Here is an 8,852-nt window from a genome sequence, read left to right on the forward strand (position 1 = left end):
TCAGGTCTGGGAAAAATATTCTGTGTCACAGCTAAATACAGTTGTTTAGCACAAGCAGTTGACACATTTTAAGGGACCATTCAAGATGAAGTGGCCTGTTAACACCCCTACAGTCATAAGACCAAAAAAAAATGACTTGTGAAACCTTTAACAAACAAACCTTTAACCTCCATGCCAGAGGACAGTTATACGGTTCCTAAAATCCAACCACCAGATAGTGATCAAATCAGCAGACAAAAGGGGTGCTGTGAGGCCAACCAGCAATTCTCCAACAACACCTATTATAAAGAAATCAAAATCCCACACTGCAATTCACCCAGCACTTTAGGATATCATGAAATCCTTCACCAAACATTACTTCAAGGAAAAAATCCTACAATCTCATTCTCAATCCCATCTCAGGGATCTTCTACATGCTTCCAAGATACACAGGTAGATCCATCATATCTGGCTCTTACTGAAAGAATATCAGAACTCATAGACACCGTCCTCAAACTACTCACCACACAAAGGGCCAGCTTTCTCCAGGACACAACCGACTTCCTCCAGAAACTCTGCAACATTATCAACCTCCATCAGAATGCTATCCTTGCCACTAGGTATGTCACCTCCATATACGCCAACGTCCCTCACAATGGTGGCATTGATTCCTGCCTCAAATATCTTGGAGACAATGGACAACACTCAGATATTCCCCCATAACACATTGTTAAACTCCTCCATTTCATCTCACCCATAACAATTTTACATTCAACAACAAACACTTTGGCCAAACTATGGGAACAGCTATGGATAGGAGGATGCTTTCCAATACGCCAACTTCATGGACAAATGTTCCACAAAACCAATGATATACCTTAGCTACCACAATGATATTTTTATCCTCTAGACAGATAACCTAAACTCCCTCATAGATTTCCACCATCATTTTAACAACCACGAGTCATTCATCAAACTCTCGTTAGAATATTCCTGTACCAAGATCAGTTTCTTGGATGCTATGACCAGCTTCAATGATGGAACCCTATATAGACAACTAATACAAGGATACCACAGATCACAGATTCAATAACTACCTCAATCACACCAAGAAATCTGTTATCTACAGCCAGGCCCTCATATATGACAGAATAGGATACAAGGAGAAAGTCCAGGAGCACACCTTAACACACTTAAAACTGCCTTCACCAAATAAGGATGCTCCACCAGAGAAGTAGATCACATCATGGAATAAATACCCTCAGAAAACCTGCTTAAACACGGGGGGGAAAGCCTCTGACCACACATCCATAGTTGTCTTCTGCCACCTCCCCTGGAACCCATATGGGGTATCCTTAAACAATTACAACTTATACTTGATGTATAGCAAGCATATATGTATATAGCACTCTGATCTCACTTCCACCAGTTTTACGTGTTGAGTTACATTGAAGTAAATGTCGTTGCACTGTAACTCAGTACTGCCAACTCCAAACATTCTAATACCATGAGCCAGGTGCAGGGGGGAATCATGAAGTGTGCTTAAAAATAAGATTTTTAAAAAAAAATGTTAAATTTGGGGTTCTTTTTACTTGCCTTCTGGGTTTTATGCCTTTAGGATTCACATTTTTAAGTTTTTTTTTCTCTGCAACCTTGAGGTTTAGAAATTCTTATTTATTATAAAATGAGAGCTGCATTCTCATGTAATAATACCATTCCAGGAGCTGAGTCAAAAGGAAAATACCAAATATCATGAGACTCACAATAAAATCAAGAGAGCTGGCAACAGTATGGGAGGAGTGGCTGCAGAGACCAAAGGTGATCCCCCATCTTGGAAGGCAGGGTCTGGATTGCAAGGATAGATCAGCAAAATGCAGATGGTATCAGGCAGTAGGTGCTAGTTGCTATAATATAAAACTTTTTTGAATAAAGGAATAATTTTTAAATACAAATTCTCATTGTTTTAATGCAAATAGAATCCCTGGTGACTGAGGCTGTTTGGAAGTGGCCATGAATAAGCACATCTCCCCGTTATCCTGGCTCCATCCACTATTTTGGCTACACCAATTGCCTCAAAGACTTCTGCTCTAGCCCAGTAGGGGAGGACTTTTTAGATTGCTTGAACCACTGTGCCTTCCTTTCAAGCAGACATTTTCACCAGGGGGGTCTTGCAGCTTGCCATCTACTATAGAGAAAATCAAGCCCTAGGCATTGCTTTTATAGGTCTGACCTAGCATTATTTTGTATTTTTTAATCTATATTATATGATGTATTTCTTTTTCCCTGAACTCCTCTCCTATTGCATTAATATTGATCTTTTTTAAATTGGCTGTGCTGTAAAAGCATGTAGTATGAAGACACTGCCTGGATAATTTTTGCTTCATAGAGCTTTTCACAAGGAAAAGAAATGAAGTTAGCCTTATTGCTTTGGTTTTTTTGTCAACATTTGATTACTCATGTGCTAAAAGCTTTGTCCTCAAATGCCGATGTTATTGATGACCAAGATGCAAATGGGTTTGGGGTGATACCATTAACATTCATCTCCTAAAAATATGTTGTGGGGCGAATACTTAACCCTAGGAGTTTTACATCTACTGAAGCATTTGACTCCATAACTAATAAACCACTCACATAGATTATATTAACACGTTAACAAACAGGTTGCTCACTGTTTATACAGTAAATCAGCATTAAAAATAGTGTTACCAGTGTTACCTAAATGGCTGCTAATTTATGTGCAGCTGTTTGATTAATCTAAAATGCACACCGTTAGAGATGACCAAACTGGTTCAGATGAAACAAGAACCGATCCAAACATTTGAGTGTACTGCAGTGCTGCCAGCTCTCATGATTTTATCACCCTCAAGCCTCATGGCATTTGGTTTGTGGGTTTTTTTTGTTTGTTTGTTTGTTTGTTTGTTTGTTTGTTTGTTTGTTTGTTTGTTTGTTTGTTTGTTTGTTTGTTTGTTTGTTTTTTAAATCCCGGGTCCTTGGGCCATGGAAGTAAGAGTGTCTCTGGTTTCCTTTTCAAATAAAAAGTTAAGTTTCTAGCCCTCACGGGGTTGCAAAGAAGAACCTGAAAACATGATCTGAGTGCATCCCAAGGGCTCAGAAATGAGAAAGCAAATAAAAAGAACCCACATTTTGATTTAAAATCATGGTTTAAGAAATTAATCTCTTGATTTTTGACTCATGATTTTTGAATGCTTTGGGTTGGCAATACTACTAGTGAAACAGAATCAACTAGTACCAGGGCCCAGGGAAAGATGAAGCCGATTGGCTCTGGCAAGGCTCCCACTTCCCACTCTATAGTTAAGTATTACCAGTCGTTCATCCTGCTGAAGGCTGCCCCACCCTGCCCTGCCTTAAAGCCAGTGTAATTGTCAGAGCTGGGTATCCAGGCTTGCTGGAGTATTTAACCACATTGCCTTTCTGGGTCTGAGAGGAATTCTTCCCTGTGGGCAACATTTACAAATGTCTGGTTGTTTTTGTTTTTGCCTTCTTCACAGCAGCCAAGAGGCCTGATAATTGTGGCTAAAAAGGATTAGGAGTGTTCAAAAAAAAAAAAAAAGTTGGTGGTGGGAAGGGAGCTCTGGTAGTGGTAAAGAACATCACTCTTGTCAATCAATATTGTTGCAAAGGGCAACCTTGTCCAGTGCGGGTCAGAGGCGTCAAGGGGCCAACTCTCAGGGAAAATCTGAGCACAGCACCTAACAAGGACTGGTATTCTGAACCATGAATTTGATAGTGGAAGTTTTGCTAGGAGGGCAGCAATTCCTTGATTGTATGATATGAGGCCATTTAGTCTGACACTGGACCCAATTAATACCTGATAGTTTCAGGAGAAGCACTGAGCCTCTTTCATAATACAATAATGTTGTGTCCTGGCACTGTAAATCTATTCACATACCTGTTTCTTCCATGCTTTGATCAATGTACCATGCACATGGTTTTCTGAAGTTTAAATGTTCCCCAAATTATCCAGCTGTACTGTCCATAAACAGGAAAGTGGCTGAAATAATTACCATCACTGCAAGTGTCCTTCATGATGGAGAATATTGACGTTCAGCCGCTGTTACCACATATTGAGCTATGTGAGTCTCTTCCAACTGAAAATTCCTCTCCACTAGTGCTGTGTCCTGCATACTGATGGCAGCTCATTGAACACAGTGAGGTGTGCTCTCAGAAAAGCAGAGGGAATGTTTGTGATATATGAACAACAACCCAAAACAGCTGAGTATCACAACTGGGTTAATTTTAAGTCTGAGGAGGATGGAATTCTTACTTGTAGCAAAATTTCTGGGCCTGAAATATATTCCTGCCACCATGACTGCTACTAACCAGAGGAATGGGCATCCATACACACTACTGAAAATGACTGCTCTAAGTTACAGTCTTACTTCTAACAGAGACAGTTGAGAATGGTCAGAGGTAAGGGAATCCTTAGAATCTAAGAGCCTGGTTCAATGCCCACCAAAGCCAATGAAAGGCCATAAGGGCCGAAATCTCTTCCCATAGTAATTCCATTGAAGTCTGTGGCATTTCAATAGCATAAAGCCAATGTAAGTGAGAGAAGACTCAAGCCTTAATGTTGTTCACAACCTAATAACAAAAAGAGCAATAATCTGTCTCAGGCCAGTGAGTTTTTGGCTTCCTCACTCCTAGCTCAGTCAATTGACATCATTTCATGGAACCAAAATTCTGTGAGTGCAGCAGGAAACATGAGAATTGCATTCAGTTCAGTTAGGAGTATCAATTCCCACCAACTCATACTGCTACTGGAAGGAAACCAGGCAGTCCAAAGATATACTACAAGAATTTGAATCCCTTTATGTTAACTTATGCACATCCTCCCTAATAAGAGAGAGTCATATGAAAGTAAAGTCTGAGACCCAAAAGCAGCTGGTGCAGGATGGGGTAGAATAAGTGCCTGAGAACAGAAGTGGGAGGTTCCACTGTCATGCTCCAGCCATTTCAGCAGGACTGAGCTGCTCTTTTTTGTTTGTTTGTTTGTTTTTTCCCCTCTCTTCTGAACAGTTTCTTTGCATCTTTTTTTCACCTGGCAGCATCAAGAGATTTTGGAAGATGATCCTGCAATGAAACCTAGGCTAGACTGGATGGAACTGTGTCTCCACTGATGAACAAGGTATTTTTGTTCATTTTGCATGCAGTTCAGATCCATCTAAATTAAACAATACTCTACCCACATTTAAAGTGAAGCACAAAAAAGTGAGCTAAGAAGCTGATATAGGTCAGGGTCTACCCTTATGGAGGCCACCAGTGGTGGAAATTCAGTTGGAAGAGGACAGAGCACTGTTGGCTGGAGCTGGAGCTTCAGCTGTGATCTAAAGCCATTCTTTTTGGGTGAAACCCCGACGAAGAGTGTTACCACTACTGAGCATGGCTTCCATGTATTCCATGGCACCATTGGAATACAGGTGCCAGGCTGGGGCCTAGATGATGTAACATATTCCCTGGAATGGCAACCAAAGAAGGTACTATGGAAAAAACATCTTTATCACAAGTTATCCTCCTTGTCTAACTGAGATCAAGAATTTAAAGGAGAACTCAGAATTCAGCCTGGTCCTGCTTTATATCAAAAACCTGCTTAGCTGAAATAACTCGTAGATGTAGAGTTAGGCTGAGACAGAGGTGATGTGAGATCTGACATCACAGCTGATACTTTTGTGGCACACATCTCATTTGCAGTATGGAACTGGAAAAAAAGTGGTATTGGTTAACTTTTAGTTGATGACGCTGAGACACTGATACTAGCCATGAGCCAATTTTCTCCCTCTCACCCCATGCACTTACAGAGATATCCAAGAAATACCAGAACCTAATTTAATAGCACATCTTCGGCAATGATCTGCCTTAATTGTATGGACACAGCACATTAATTGTTTCTAAAACAGAAATGGACATTCTACCATTCAGACAATAGATTTCATTTCAATTTACAGCTGGGCCAATCTTCTAATCTTTTTGAGTAAAGCATAGGATACATATTAAAATGAATAACATTTATTATTTTGTTTTGTTTCAAAGAGGGAAAACTGTCTGTCCACATTAGAAGTTGGTAATTTTTTGTTTGCCACCAGGAGGTGCAATTGATCTTTCCAATGAACCAGCAGCTACCCCTATGCTGTCTTTCTTGGCTTGGTACAGTTTCTTTTCAGTATCAATAATGATTTTTGCTTTGATAAATGTTTTTGTCTGTAGTACTTCTTTCGTGGCATTTGATGGAGGTGGAGGATGGACAGTAAACTTTCACGTCCTTTGACTTTTGTGTTTGCTGAATTTTACTCCCTCTTTGAGGAGCTCATCTCTTTCTTCCTCATCCTCCCGCAGCTCTATCTTCAGTTTCTCAGCTTGCACTCAGATCTCAGAGCCCAGGTAGTATTCCAGATCTGGACAATCCCCTTTGCTACTGTTGAAGCCACAGTAGAGACAGACAGAAATTTCACCTGCAGTGAGGAACCTCCAGTATCACTGTCTTCCCGGCAGTGAGATTTATTAGCCTGTAAAAACTGCCTGAAGGAAAGTATGGAAGCCCTATCATTTATGACATTTAAAACTACTATATCCAAAACCCTAGTCAATGTACAATGGAGAGCAATCCTACATTAGAAGGGAGATAGACTAGATGCCTAAATGAACTTTTCCACCTCTAGAGTCTATTGAGCTAATTAGTGAAAATCTGCATTAAATATGTTGGACTTGATTCCTTCCTGCCTTGCCCTGTGTGTATTCAGTAATACCTTTGCAATCTAGATATAAATCATTCTGAATTGGTAGGGTTTAATGTCCACTTTGTGTTCACTTTGAACAGTGTAAATTACCACACAAGGTGCAAGACAGAGGAGAATTTTGGTCTGATTTAATAAGAAGTGGTATTTACATGTTTTAAGAGCCTATGTGTGAAATCTGCCATATCTGCACTCAGTTGTACTTTCATATTTTTTTTCTTTTTTGAGGAGCATGGCAGATAAAGTTGCATCCTGTACTGAGTTCTGCAGGACATTCCTGATTTTTCTGAGGCTATCCTGCTAATTACAAAGCTGCCAATATATTGAAAACATCCCCAAATATCTTTGCGGCTAAAACATTATGATCTGACACATGAAAGGCAATATTTAAAAGATGGTAGCCTGTCTAGAGTTCTTTCCGTTCTCTTTTCGCTGGGCCTCAGATAAATGCATTGTCACTAATAATGCATTCTTTTTCTATATTTTCCATTTTTGTTGCACTTTTGAAATTTCTTCTTCGGGTTCCCCCATGTTGATTTTCAAGGGCACCTGTACGGTTACAGTTCCCTTCCATTCCTTCAACAGTTGATCAGCTGTTGAGATTTTCCCTCAATAATTTCCTCTTACTTTTTTGAACTATGGTAATTTGGGGGGGGAAACACTTTTTTTCTTTTTCTTTTTTTAAATAGAGATTATTGACTAGCCAATATATACTTCACAGGACTATGTTTACAGTTTATGTTTTAATATATGCTGTCAGATACGGAAAAGAACTTCAGTAACAAACAAACAAAAACATACTTTGTTTTTATTTTTTCTTCTTTCCTTCAACAGCCCAAAATAAAATCCTCCAATATGTGTATTCTCCAAAAAATGTACTTGAAATGGGCTCAGTCAGTTCTTTTTCTCATGTTCTTATGCTTAAAGTAAGAAAATGATTTTTTTAAGAGTCTAGATTTTTAAAGACAATTTAGTTTTCCTGAAAAATGTCACCTGTGTGATGGATCAGTTGAGATTTGAACGAGTAACTGCTTGTAGACATAGCATGACCCTTTCTGCTAGAAGTCTGAACTTCAGTGAGAAGGAATAGTGCACATTTTGTTCTCAATTATCAGTGATCCAGAAGCAATTCCTTTTTTTGCTGAGAGAGTATTTTTAGACAGTTTCATTCAGAAACATTTTGTGAATTACTGCCTTCTCTGGTGTGTGTGTGTGTGTGTGTGTGTGTGTGTGTATATAATGATTAGAATGTTTTTAAACCTCAATCAGGAGCACTATGTTGTGGGAAAAGTTGAGGAAGGAGCTTGAGTTGCCCATTCCTTTAATTTTGTGTATGGTAGTTTAAAGGAATACAGAATGTCACTTTGAACAAAAAGAAAAGGAGTACTTGTGGCATCTTAGAGACTAACAAATTTATTTGAGCCTAAGCTTTCGTGAGCTATAGCTCACTTCATCGGATGCATTCGGTGGAAAATACAGTGGGGAGATTTATACACACACACACACACACACACACACACACACACATAGAGAACATGAAACAATGGGTTTTATCATACACACTGTAAGGAGAGTGATCACTTAAGATGAGCCATCACCAGCCGGGGGGGGGGGGAGGAGGAAAACCTTTCATGGTGACAAGCAAGGTGGGCCATTTCCAGCAGTTAACAAGAACATCTGAGGAACAGTGGGGGGTGGGGGGGTGCGAAATAACATGGGGAAATAGTTTTACTTTAGAAAGCCTTTCATGGTGACAAGCAAGGTGAGCCATTTCCAGCAGTTAAGAACATCTGAGGAACAGTGGGGGGTGGGGTGGGGGGAGAAATAACATGAGGAAATAGTTTTATTTTGTGTAATGACTCATCCACTCCCAATCTCTATTCAAGCCTAAATTAATTGTATCCAGTTTGCAAATTAATTCCAATTCAGCAGTCTCTCTTTGGAGGCTTTTTTGTTGAAGGATAGCCACTCTCAGGTCTGTAATTGAGTGACCGGAGAGATTGAAGTGTTCTCCGACTGGTTTTTGAATGTTATAATTCTTGATGTCTGATTTGTGTCCATTTATTCTTTTACGTAGAGACTGTCCAGTTTGACCAATGTACATGGCAGAGGGGCATTGCTGGC

Source organism: Dermochelys coriacea, chromosome 5, assembly GCF_009764565.3.
Source record: "Dermochelys coriacea isolate rDerCor1 chromosome 5, rDerCor1.pri.v4, whole genome shotgun sequence".
Classification (NCBI taxonomy): Eukaryota; Metazoa; Chordata; order Testudines; family Dermochelyidae; genus Dermochelys; species Dermochelys coriacea.